This window comes from Palaemon carinicauda, chromosome 34, assembly GCF_036898095.1.
Source record: "Palaemon carinicauda isolate YSFRI2023 chromosome 34, ASM3689809v2, whole genome shotgun sequence".
Lineage (NCBI taxonomy): Eukaryota > Metazoa > Arthropoda > Malacostraca > Decapoda > Palaemonidae > Palaemon > Palaemon carinicauda.
The window spans coordinates 67,016,451-67,029,667 of NC_090758.1; the positions used below are offsets into that span (position 1 = coordinate 67,016,451).

At 41.4% G+C, this 13,217-nt stretch overlaps 1 protein-coding gene across 1 annotated transcript in view; it reads left to right on the plus strand.

The window, feature by feature from the left end:
* The window catches only part of LOC137627007 (uncharacterized), a 464,241-nt gene that overhangs the window by 222,583 nt on the left and 228,441 nt on the right, over nt 1–13,217 (plus strand). The gene's annotated exons all lie outside the window — the stretch shown is intronic.

A 13,217-nucleotide genomic window follows, 5' to 3' on the forward strand; every position in this document is an offset into this window, starting at 1 on the left:
CTTTGCTGGTGCCAAAGGTACACTGGTCGTACCGACCAGTGTACCTTTGGCACCAGCAAAGTATGGTTCTAAGGGTAACACATCACTCCGGAAAAAATCCACACCCCCATGCCCCACCCCCCAGGAATATAAAAACTGTTCAGAACATTCCCACGTCCTCAACCGTCAGAGCACTGCAAGAATTTTTGCTCATGATCAACAATTATCATTGTTCCTGCCAGCCATTGTTACTATTCCTAGCCCCCTTTACGCTTCTCTTAAAGATAAGTCAAAAGACTTGAAGTGAGGTTCCCTTCAAGATGCAGCCTTATACAACACAAAGAATACCCTATCAAACACGGCTGCTCACAGTTTTCATTTACTACATGCCCTTCTAAGTATTTCCATCAATGACAGCGACATTGCTATTAGTGCAGTACTCAAGCAGTTGGTCAACAGTTCACCCCACACATTGGCGTATTGTAGTTGGAAAATGTCTAAGGTGGTATCTGGATATCCTACATTTGACAAAGAATTAATGGAGGTGCATCACTTCTGCCACTTCTTAGAAGTTACGCCTTCATCGTTCGCACTGACTATATTTCCTGTAATGTATACCTTCACTCGAAAGTCAAACGACTGGTTCGCTCTCAACGTCGACACCTCTCTCTTGTTATGATGTAAATTGCATCGTTAAGCGCATCCCTGTGAAATTGAATCCTGTTGCTTATACCTTGTCAAGAAATACATGGGCAGCCATTCATCTGGGATTGGATTACAATGCATTTTTTGAGCCCAAAGAAAAGATCCAGCGTATCAAGCATTTAGGACATCCTGCACATCCCTTCATTAGGAGGACATTGCCTTCACGACCCCAACGCCCCCTTCTTTATGATAACAGTACTGGTAGACCACAAACATGGATACCATCAGGTGTTTGAGATCTTTCATGCACTTTCACATCTATTATGCCTATCTACTGCACAGCTACTAACGACGAAGTTTATTTAGCAGAGCATTCAATAAAGGTATTACTTTAAATCAAACTTCATGACAAACTTCAAAATTATATCGAGACACTGGTACAGGAATCGTCCCATTCCCCCAACCTCAACTCACGTCCACTCTTATGTAGTAGGTCCTCTGCTCACATCACAACTATATTGTTACCTGTTTACTGTCATTAAGACTTCCACTCATAAGCCTGAAACAATCCCCATACAAAGTGCAATGCCAACCTCATGTACATCCACCCTTCTCTAAGTGTTGATGACGAGATTTATTATCACAGAGCATGTTACTTCTGACAGGGGTACCACTTTCACCTCTCTATTGGGGACCTCATTAGTGAATCACCCGGGCATAATTTTAAATCAGAAATCTTCCTGCAACCTTATATTCAACTGAATCATTGAAAATTTTCATTACTCTCAAAGAAGCTTTGTTGTCCCCATGCAATAATTTTAAGTGTTTTACTCAGCTTTCTTGGGTCCACTCTGACTGAGGACAACTTCTGAAGATATTCTGGATGTCTTGGTAGAATTGGTGTATGGTGACCCGTTGGTTTTCCTTGCCATTATTTTTTTTTGTGACAGCAGCCTCCTCCGAAAATCTCTAGTGCCTACGTCATGTTGTGGGGAAATTTTCTCCATTTTGCTAGATTTCGAGCCCAGAGTGGAGCAACAAATACTGACAGATTTGCACAAGGCATAACACATTTTCCTGCGCATGGACCATAGCAAGCACCAACTAACATACATTACATTTGCACAATTCTTTTTATCTTTACCACAATGAAGGCTTTGGTAATCAACCTACGTATCTACTGCAAGATGAACTGTCTGTAGTGCACCTCTCAAGATCAGGTTGGCCAATTTCCCATATATGTCATTTTTAAGGAGGTAGCCATGTAACACGTGTTTCACAAACTGTCGTACACTGTTAAGGTATTTCCGGTTTTTTTTTTTATCTAGCTCTCCCAGTGCACTGATAATAGAACCTGTTCAATGCTTGGCTTTCAATGCATTAGCTGATTTGAATGTTTGAGGTTATTGCACCCAAGCACTTGTATATAGGCTTGTCCTTTGTTTAATAAAGTTGTGGTTTATTTGTGTCTTCTCTCTATTAAAAAAGTAGCAGCCCACTTGCATAGCAAATAGGGAGAATGATAGAGAATATTTTTCAAAAATTCTATGTAACGATGGATGACGGTATTTGATTAGTGAGAATTGTTTGAGGGGCTGTAATGTCAGGTACAAGAGTGTTGAAGGGAGTAAATATGAAGATTAAAATACTTACAAAGTATGTGACGAGTTCGCAAAGAGAGTAAATGTCATTCTGCTTGGTGTAAACGGAAGAATGATGAAATATGTGAAAATAAATGACATTGAATATTGCAATATGATTGATACGGGTGCTCAAGGGACTTTAGTGAATGCAATGTTTATTGAAGTATATGAGAGATAGAATTGAGAAATAAATGACAATGTATGAGCGTAACAATTCATGGAATAATTTAAGGAACTCTACTAATTTAGGGAAGAGGTACAGTTCAATGTTGAAATTTGGAGTAATGAAGTCGAATAGGATATTATTATGATAGGTGAGAATGAAATTCACAGCGTTTTTTTATAGGAATTCTTATATCGATATTGCTAGTTGTAATATTTTACTTAAAGAAGAATGGCTGTAAAGTAGGGGTAATAATATAATTGTTATGGCAAATTCTGTAGATATGAATGATATGAATAATGAAGATGACTTAACAATTAAAGAAGAGTTGGAAAAAAATGCAAGATGGATATTTGGAAATTAATAAGCTACATGAATGTATTTTGAAATATATTAGGGTAGAAATATTACCTTATAATTTGGAAATGTATAGTTAGTTTATCAAAATATATATTGTTTGTAATAAGGACGTTAATCTTTTTACATATGAAATGGGATTGACATTTGTAAGTCCCTGAATTTCCTATGGATGCAGCTAATTAATTATGTTAGTGGATGATAGATATTGGGAATTAGTAAAGAGTATTTGTGGGAGTTTATGCTAGAGAGGGATTGTTAACGCCTGGGTTAAGTCAAATTTATAGTGATGTAGAGAATACCAGTCAAGATAGTTAGAAAAGGATATATCAATGAGAATATGCAAGGTAACATGTCTTGAGATGATATGGAAGAGAGCCCTTTGAGATGTTCATATTTGATTGTTTCTTTTGCTGTAATTACGAGAGCACATTGAAGCAGGAAGATATTTTATGGTATGATTTGTCAAGTGAAGTTGCCTATGTTAGGGTAAATATAATGGTCCTCAGATTGTTTGATGGGAGTTTGACCAGAGGCTGAGAGAATAAGGCATTCAACCTGTGTATTCGTCTCTCTATATGTTAAGTGCAAATGGTTTGTAGATGCACCAGTTAGGCGGTAAATGGAATACTTGAAAATGACAAGTAAATTCATTTCAGGAGACAGTGAGCGTTTATAGCAACATTTTCAGTGAAAGAAGGCTAAAAATTCAAAAAGATTGATGCAAGTACATAGAGGCCGAAGCAAATTATCAGTGTGAGGCGAGAACAATAACTACAACATAAAAAAAAAAATACAGTAATAGTGTACGACTGTGTTATATGTGTGCGGTACATGGCTCCCCGCTGAAAAAAGAAATACATGTGAGATAGGGCGCATTACTTTTGAGAGGCATAGTATAGGTGACCGTTTGGCAGTAGATATACAGGTTTTAGGCAATCAATAGAGACCCATTCTTCTTTGCCATGCGTATTCAAGGAGGAATTCTTTCTGCGTACGGCGGATCACAAAGAAAGTGCCGTGTAAGGGAGCGTTAACTGTGGCTCGCTAGTGTTGTTGCGCGGGAAAATTTGTTGACGAGTGCAGATCTGTCGGTATGTTTTGCTTAGCTGAGGGGCTTGTAAGTCTGGTAGAGTGGAGTAAATTTTCCCACAATGTGATGCAGGCACTTGAGATGGTGGGAGGAGGTTACACATGGAAAAGAAGAGGCAGGGATGACCATTGGATTACCGTATACTATTTCAGCTGTCGAGGCATCCAGGTCATCTTAAGCAGTAGTCCTTAGTTCCAAAAGGACTCCGGGAAGCTGTGTGAACCAGTCATTGTACCGGAATATCAAAGATGTTTTGAGGGTATGATGAAAATGTTTAATCAAACTCTTGGCTGCAGGGTTATATGCGGATGTTTGATGAAGGATGACACCCAGGAGATTCACTAATGATATCCAAAATTGAGAGATGAAAGTTGTATCCCTGTCAGAAGTAATATGCTCAGGGAGACCAAATCACATTATCCATCTAGTGAGTAAGACAGATTTAAACTAGCCTAATGTTAGAGTTTCACTGGGAATTGCTTCAGGACAAACAGTCGAGCAGTCGATAACAGTAAACAGGTAACGATGTTCTTGTGATGAGGTTAGGGGACCTACAACATTAATGGGAATATGGGCAAAGCACCGCTGAGGTAGAGGAAAGATGCTTACACTTGAATCATTTTGTCAATGTACTTTTGAGGTTTGGCATGAAGTACAGTCTCTGACCCAATCCTGAGCATCCATAGTAATTAAAAGGAAAATGAACTCTGTCTTCAGCACCTTTGTAGTAGAACAGTGCAAGGGATGTAAAATGTCATGAATAGAATAAAAAAAAATATCACTGGATTGGAGACGGTATCCGTGGTGTAGGCGTGCCAGCACTGACGTCACAGAGGATGATAGCATTGGAGTCGTCAAGAGGACCACCCTACCATTAGAGGGATATGCAGGATATCCTACATGTCAGGTACTCTTGATCTTTTCGTTGGGCTTTTGCCCAGTCATTGAAATTGAAAACCAGGATAATGACACCCAATGGGTTTTTTGACAGGGCATTGGCACAGGATTCCTTTTCCCAGGGACGTTCTGATAGGTACAATTGTATTTAGCCATGGCAGAGAGATGTCGGCGTTAACAGGTGGAGCAGGCATCGGATTCTCGAGTGAAGGCATGCACCAAAGGCATGTGGTACAGACGAATGATTAAGGGTGTACCTTCCAAGAAGTGGCCAAAGTGACTGAAAATCAAGTGCACCGCTAACAATTCACGGACAAAGGTAGAGTAGCTGGATTCTGCCTTAGACAGTTTCCTACTGAAGGAGGCCAATTGGCAGAGCAGGCCATTGACCCACTGCTTGAGAAACCCCCCCCCCCCCTTCAATAGCAGTGTCACTAGCATCGTTGGAAAGGAGGAGAGGTGCATGTGGCACGTGAAAAGTAAGAGCAGCAGCAGTTGATAGGGCATTTTATGTGTGGCAGAATGCCACTTTTTGAAGGGCCCCACTTCAGGTCTTTTGGCTTGCCCTGGATGGAGGCGTAGAGGGGGGGGGGGGGGGGGAGGATATGGTGTCGATGTATCAGGAAAGGGTAATAATAGCTGATCATAAAAAATAATTCTTACAGTGCTTTCATGGTTGAGGGAGTAGGGAAGTTCTGAACTTCTGCTATCTTTTCAGGAAGGGGTTGGAATCATTCAGGAGTGATGTGGTGGCTCAAGAGCGATACTTCGTTGGCACCAAAGATACATTGCCATACTGGACTAAGAGACCGTTTCTTTTTAGAAAGTGGAGTACGGTGCATAGATGATGATGATCCACTTTGGAAGAAGTTAACCCAAGTATGTCGACCACGTAACATAGACAGAATGTGAGATCCCCTAACATGCCTTCTTTAAGATGTAGAAAAGTGGCCCCAGCATTAAGAAGGCCAAAACAATAGTCATTGAAGGTGTAATTATCGAAGCGGGTGGGGATGGCCGTCTTCCGGATGTATTCCGTCTTCATGGGCACCTGATATACCCATTTTGGAGTTTGTAGATGGAAAAACTTTCGCACAGTTGGAGGTCCCTTTCCAATGTTTTTGATCTAGTTCTGTCTGCATGTTAAGGCCCCTATAATCCCCACACTGACGCAGAGGGAACTGTTTCTTCAGGATAAATTGCAATGGTGAAAACCATGGGCTTGAAGCCTTTTTACAAAGGCCTGTTTCTTCTATTTCGACAAAGGTTTGTGTAGGAGTACGGATCTGCGTTTATTAACAATCAGTGAGTAATATTGACCATGAGTTGGAAATGTGAGAGGTTATCTGTACCGAAGATTGGAAATGTGAGGTCAACAACGAGAAACTTCCAAATATATTTTTGGCTTCAAAGTGATAGTGTGAGGGTTTCAAACCATGTGTGGTTATCGAAGATTCATTAGCAGCTACCAGGTGGTTGTTGGCAGACTTAGTCAGACGACTTTGTCCTGGAGACTGGCATTGGCAGAAGAGAACGGCAAGTAACCCTCTCTACCAAAATTTGCATGCCTGTGCCTTCGTCATGTAAAATTAAAAGATTTTTGACAGATAGGCCCCCATCGCAAGCAATGGAAATCTCACAGGTTTTTTGACCACTGACAACAATTTCGACATTTCATTGTAGTATCACCAATTTTGGAGTAGTATTAGCATTACTGCAGCCAATGGGAAAAAGTGAGCAGTAGTATTTGTGGGTGGTGGGAATCTTTGTCGCTGCTATGGCCCTTCACTTGGTGGGTATCTGTGACCTTCTGCATTCATGCTGGCTTTGGTCGATGTGGAATAGGTGGTGAAGCAGCCGTCCATAAGAGCGTTGACTATGGTCGTCATGTCCTTGTGTGAAAAATATAAACATTGAGGATAGCAGCACATATACGTTCGGGTATGCGCCGAATGCATTGGGCTACTAGGACATTCACTTCATGAGGAGAGCCGTCTACAGCCGGCTGTGAGCGAGAGACACTGGACAAATCTCTTAGGGTGAGCAAAGCCTTTTTGTCCCCAAACCATTTTTGAGAGAGCTGAAAAACTCTCGCTATACAATGGCTGGCGAGGGAGAGTACCTCACTAGGAGGTATGATATCAGGGCATTGTACATAAATGCTTTATCACTCACAAAAAAAACTACACTTTTCACAATAAAGGTGGAAAAATTTGACAAAATGTTAGAAAAAAGAAAAAAAAAACAGAAATACAGTTTGAGTGTATGAGTGTGTGATACATGTACAGTACATGGTTTCCCCTATAAAAAGACGTACATTTGAGAGAGGCCGTCATGCTCTTGAGAGGCGTACTGTAGACCGTCGTCTGTCAGGAGATAGGCAGGTTTTAGGCAATCAATGAAGACCCAGTCTGCTTTGCCACGCTGGTTCAGGAGGAATTCTTTCTGTGTACAGCGGAGAACGAAGGGTTGTGTGAGGAAAATTTGCGTTAAAAATGCAGTTCTGTCGGTATGTGTTGCTTGGCAGGGGGCTTGTAAATCGGGTAGCTGAAAAAAATTTTTTCCCACAATATGATATAGGCACTGGAGCTTGTAGGAGGGGGTTGCAGACCGGAAAAATCGGCGTTGACGACCAACGGTTTATCATACCCTTTAACAGCTGCCGAGACATCCAGGTCGTCTTTAGGAGTAGTCCTTAGTTCCAAAAGGACCCCGGGAAGCTGTGTAAACCAGTCCTTGATGTGGCACATCATAGGTGCTTTGAGGGTACAGTGAAAATGTTCAGCCATACTGTTGGCTGAATGGTTATATGCGGTTGTATGATGAAGGGTGACACGCAGGTGATTCAGTAATTGAGAGTTTAAACTTGTACCCCTGTTAGTAGTAATATGCTTGAGGATACCAAATCTCGTTTTCAATCCTATGAGTAAGGTAAGGTGGATAAACAGTAGCCGGACGTTGCAGTTTCCATGTGAATGACTTCAGGTTAACCAGTGGAGCAGTTGATGATGGTAAACAAGTAACAATGTTTTTAATGTGGGTAGGGGACCTAAAACATCAACAGGAATGTAGTCAAAGCACCGCTGAAATTGAGGAAAGGTACATACTCCTAAATCCTTCTGTCAATGTACTTCTGAGGTTTGGAATAAAGCTCGGTAATGGACCCAATTCTGACCATCCATAGTAGTTCCATGCCAAATGAACTCTGTCTTTAGCAGCTGTGTAGTAGAATGGCGCGAGAGATTTGAGATATCATGGATGAAATAAAAAACCTGTCAGTGGATGGAAGAAGGTTTCCAAGGTCTAGGTCTACCATTAGTGACGTCACAGAGGAGGGTGGCATTGTAATCATCAACAGGGATGCCCTCCCAACCGATGAATATGTAGGATATCCTACATGCGAGGTTCTCTTGATCTTTTCTTTAGTCTTCTGGCACGGCATTAAAATCGAATCCTAGGTGAATGGGGGCCAAAGTGTTTCTTGACAGGGCATCAGCACGAATTAATTTTCCCGGGGACGTGGTGGAAGGTATACTTGCATCCAGCCATGGCAGAGAGATGTTGACGTTGACAGAAGGATAAAAAATCAGACTATCGTGTGAAGGCATACACCAGAGGCATCTGGTTCAGAAGAATGAGGAAGGGTGTACCTCACGAGAAGGGCAAAAGTAATGGAGAGCCAAGTACACCGCAAACAATTCGTGGACGGATGTAGAGTACCTGGATTCCACTTCGGACACTCTCCTACTGAAGAAGGCCAGTGGGCGGGGCGAGCCATTGAAAAACTGTTTCATACCTCCCCTAATGGCAACATTGCTGGCATGGGTGGAAAGATGTGCTTGTGGCACAGGAAAAGTGAGATTAGCAGCGTTGATAGGGCATTTTCTGCATTGCAGAAGGGCACTTTTTGAGAGACCCCACATCAGGTTTTTTAGTTTGCACTTGACTGAGGCATAGAGGGTAGCAAGAAGGGTAGCGATGTCTGGCAGGAAATGGTGATAATAGCTGATCATGCAAAATAATTCTTGCACTGCTGTGATGGTCGTGGGCGTGGGGAAGCTCTGAACTGTTGATATGTTCTCTGGAGGTGGTTGGACTCTTTCAGGAGTGAAACGGTGCCCTAAGAGCGATACTTCGTTAGCGCCAAAGGTACATTGTCATACTGTACATCAAGACCGTTCTGTTGTAGGCAGTCGAGTAAGATGCATAGATGACGGAGGTGATCCTCTTTGGAGTAAGTTAATATAAGTATATCGTCCAGCAACATACACAGAAGGTCTTGTCTCCTAAGATGCCTTCCTAAAGACTTTGAAAAGAGGCCCGAGCATTACGAAGGACAAAAGAGGAGTAATTGAAAGTGTATGTACCAAAACCAATGGGAATGGTGGTCTTAGGGATATCTTCTGGGTTGATGGGCACCTTATAATACCCCTTCAGTAGGTCGTACGTGGAGAAAACCTTAACTTTGTGCAAATAGGAGGTCGTTTTCCATTGTTTGGGAGGCGGAAGTGCTCCTTTTCTGTCTGAATCCTATAATCCCTACACTGACGCAGGGAGACATGTTTCTTCAGGGCCATGCGCAATGGTGACAAATATGGAATTGAGGCTTCTTGACAAAAGCCCATTTCTTCTATTTCGGTGAAAGTTTGTTTAGTGGCGGCCAAACGATCAGGTGCTAGACTTCTAAAACTGGCTAAGACGCGTGGACACGTCATCTTGATATGGTGATAAATACCGTGTTTCGTAGCAACTGGGAACTATGTGGGTGTGGAGAATTAGGTCTGAGGGGTCGGGTTGGGGAGGCATTATGGAGTCAGAATCCGCGTTGGCAGAAGAGAACGGCAAGCACCCCTATCTACTAAAATTCACAATCTCGTGCCTGCGTCATGTAAAAAGAAAATATTATTGACATGGTAGGCCACAACCGCAAACAATGGCATACTTACATGTTTTTTTACCACTGACAACATTTCACATTTTTAATCATAGTACCACTGAATTTGGAATAGTAGTAGCATAACTGCAGCCAATAGACCTCAGGATATGCCTGGAGAGGTCGTAGGCTGGGTCATAAGAGAGCTGTGGTATTTGTGGATGGTGGGCATCTTTGTTGCTGGTAAGGTCCTTCACTTGTTAGGCATCTGTGATCTTCTGCATTCACGTTGGTTTTGGTGGATGTTGAATAGGTGTCCACTTCATCAGGAGTAAAGGCATTGATGGAGGTCTGGGAGGTAGTGAAGTGTCTGTCCATATGGCCATTGACTTTAGTCATCAGGTCCTTCTGGGCAAAATATCAATATTGGTGATAGGAAGGACTTATATTTACGGGTATGCACCAAATGCGTTGGACAAGAAGGACGTTCACTTCACAAGGAGAGCCATCTGCGGCCCGATGTAGGTGAGCGACACTGGTCATTTCCTTAAAGGCGAGCAAAGCCTTTTGGTCCCCCAACCATTGTTGGGAGAGCTGAAAAATTCTCGCAATGCGACAGCAGGCGATGGAAAGTACATCTCCAGGTGGTAGGATTTGAGGGCATAGTAAATTATTGCCTAAGCACTCACCAAAAATAACAACATTTTTCACCAAAAAAAAGTAGAAATAGATAAAAAGTTAAGAGAGAGAGAGAGAGAGAGAGAGAGAGAGAGAGAGAGAGAGAGAGAGAGAGAGAGAGAGAGAGAGAGAGAGAGTAGCCTAATTGCACGCTGTTCACACTACGGCCAAAGGCAAAGGTCACTTTTTTCTTATAGTTAACAGGTGTTGTCCCCCCTTTGCACACTTGCCATTACCAACTACGGTATATTATAAAAAATCTGAGTATATTTTGGCTTCGCTGAAGACAGCAACTTTGGTAGTAAAACAAATGAAATAAATCTCAATACTTGTAGAATATAAGAACAATTTGAACAAAGAAACCTGGGCACTACAACCTCCCTTAATTATGAAAGCATCTTTTTCCTCAATTTCAGTTCTTGAACAGACTCCTAACTTCTGAATTCCTTAATAAAGATTAAGCTTAAATTAGTGTACTGGGAAAATTATGAGGTATGAAGTTGAACGGTAAAAATCACTTCTAAGTAGGATTTTAAGTAGGTTGAAGAAAGTAGTTCCTCAAAACTGAAATCTTTGCATTGACAATGTCTTATTAACTGTTTACAATTCATTGAAATTCTATTTGGGGTTTAATTTTAAGAAACACATTCAGAAGGTTTCTTTTTTTATTACAAAAAAATATCTTTAAGAGATTGACTTTTTATGATTTTTGGCTATTAGTCAATCCTGAAGAAATTCCTATCAGGCCTCTGACTCTCATCTTAATCTGTGGGATAGAAACTTAAGGTCTATTAAATTTCTTATTTCTGATCTTCAGATTAATCTATGGCACTATTGTTCAGTTATTTCCTCATGCATAATTAAAAAGATTTTTAGTAATTCTTGCTATTAAATGCAGTCTGATCCTCCCAGACTACACAAAACTGTAACATCCATGCCTTATTCAGCAAAAAGCAAAATCTGCACAGTATTTTCTTACAGTTTTGACCAGATTATGGAATAATCTTCGTAATACAGCAGTTGCATCGCCGAAGCTTCAGGACTCCAAAACATTTTGTAAGTCAATTTCTGCTGAACCGAAAGTCTCATATTAGAATTTATATGACAGAGCAAATTTAACGTTTCTCCTGATATTGAGAAATTTTGTATGTTTTCTTCATTACTTCATCATCTCCTCAAACGCCTATTAACGCAATGGGCCTCTGTTAGATTTTGTCAGTCATGTCTATCATGAGCTTTTAAGTCAATAACTCTTCATTCATCATCTTCTACTTCATGCTTCATAGTCCTCATCCATGAAGGCCTGGGTCTTCCTACTCTTTTAGTGCCTTGTGCAGCCCAACTGAACGTTTTGTGAACTAATATCTCTAGGGGAGTACTACAGTAAGAGGAGACCCAAACCATCTTCATCTACCACTCATCATGATCTCATCCACATATGGCACCCAGTAATCTATTTTATAGTTTCATCTTTAATCCTGTCCTGACTATTAACTTCAAATATCCTTCTGAATGCTTTATTCCAAAATCAACTAAATCTATTGGAAATAGCTTCATTTTCATACCATGACTCATGTCTATAGAGTAACAGAAATATCACTGAATTGATATACAGAGTGATTTTTATATGTAATTCTGGGCAATTTGATTTCCAAATTTTACTTAACCTAGCCATTGTCGGATTCTTTTTTTTCCCACTAAAAAAGAGACATACGTGCAAGATAGGGTGCCATGCTCTTGAGAGGCGTATTATAGGCGGTCATCTGGCAGGAGATATGCAGGTTTTAGGCAATCAATGAAGACCCAGTCTTCTTTGCACGCATGTTCAGGAGAAATTCTTTCTGCGTACGGCGAGTCATGAAGAAAGGGTCGTGTAAGGGGGCGTTAACGGTGGCTTGCTGGTTTTGCTGCACAGGGAAATTTGCGTTGGTAAGTGCAGATCTGTCGGTATGTGTTGCTTAGCAAGGGGCTTGTAAATCGGGCAGCATAAAGTATATTTTCCTACAATGTGAGGTAGGCACTGGAGATTGTGGATGGGTGTTGCAGACGGAAAAAAATCGGCCGGGAAAACCAACGAGTTACCATACCCTTTTTCAGCTGCTGAGACATCCAGGTCATCTCTAGGAATAGTTGATAATTCCAGGAGGACCTAGGGAAGCTGCGTAAACCTGTCCTTGATATGAAACATCAAAGCTGCTTTGAGGGTACAGTGAAAATGTTCAACCATACTGTTGGCTGCAGGGTTATATGCGGTTTTTTGATGAAAGGTGACACTCAGGAAATTCACTAATGATATACACAATTGAGAGTTCAAGGTTGTACCCGTGTTAGAAGTAATATGCTTGGGAATAGCCAATCTCGCTATCCATCAAGTGAGTAAGGCATATATACAGTAGCCGGATGTTACAGTTTTCATGGGAATGATTTCAGGACAACCAGTGGAGCAGTTGATGATGGTAAACAGGTAACGAGGTTCTTGTGATTTGGGTAAGGGACCTAAAACCTCTACGGGAATGTGGGCAAAGCACCGCTGAGATTAAGGAAAGGTGCTCACTCTTGAATCCTTGTGTCAATGTACTTTTGGGGTTTGGCATGAAGCAGAGTCATAGACCCAATTGTGACCATACCTAATAATTCCATGCCAAATGAACTCTGTCTTTAGCAGCTGTATAATAGAAAGGCACGAAGGATGTGAAAGGTCATGAATGAGATGAAAAAGTATCAGTGGAAGGGAGAAGGTATTCAAGGTCTAGGTCTACCAGTACTGACATCACAGAGGAGGGTGACATTGGAGTCGTCAGGAGGGAAGCCCTCCCAATTGAGGAATATGCAAGATATCCTACATGCGAGGTTCTCCGGATCTTTTCGTTGGGCTTCTGCCACAGCATT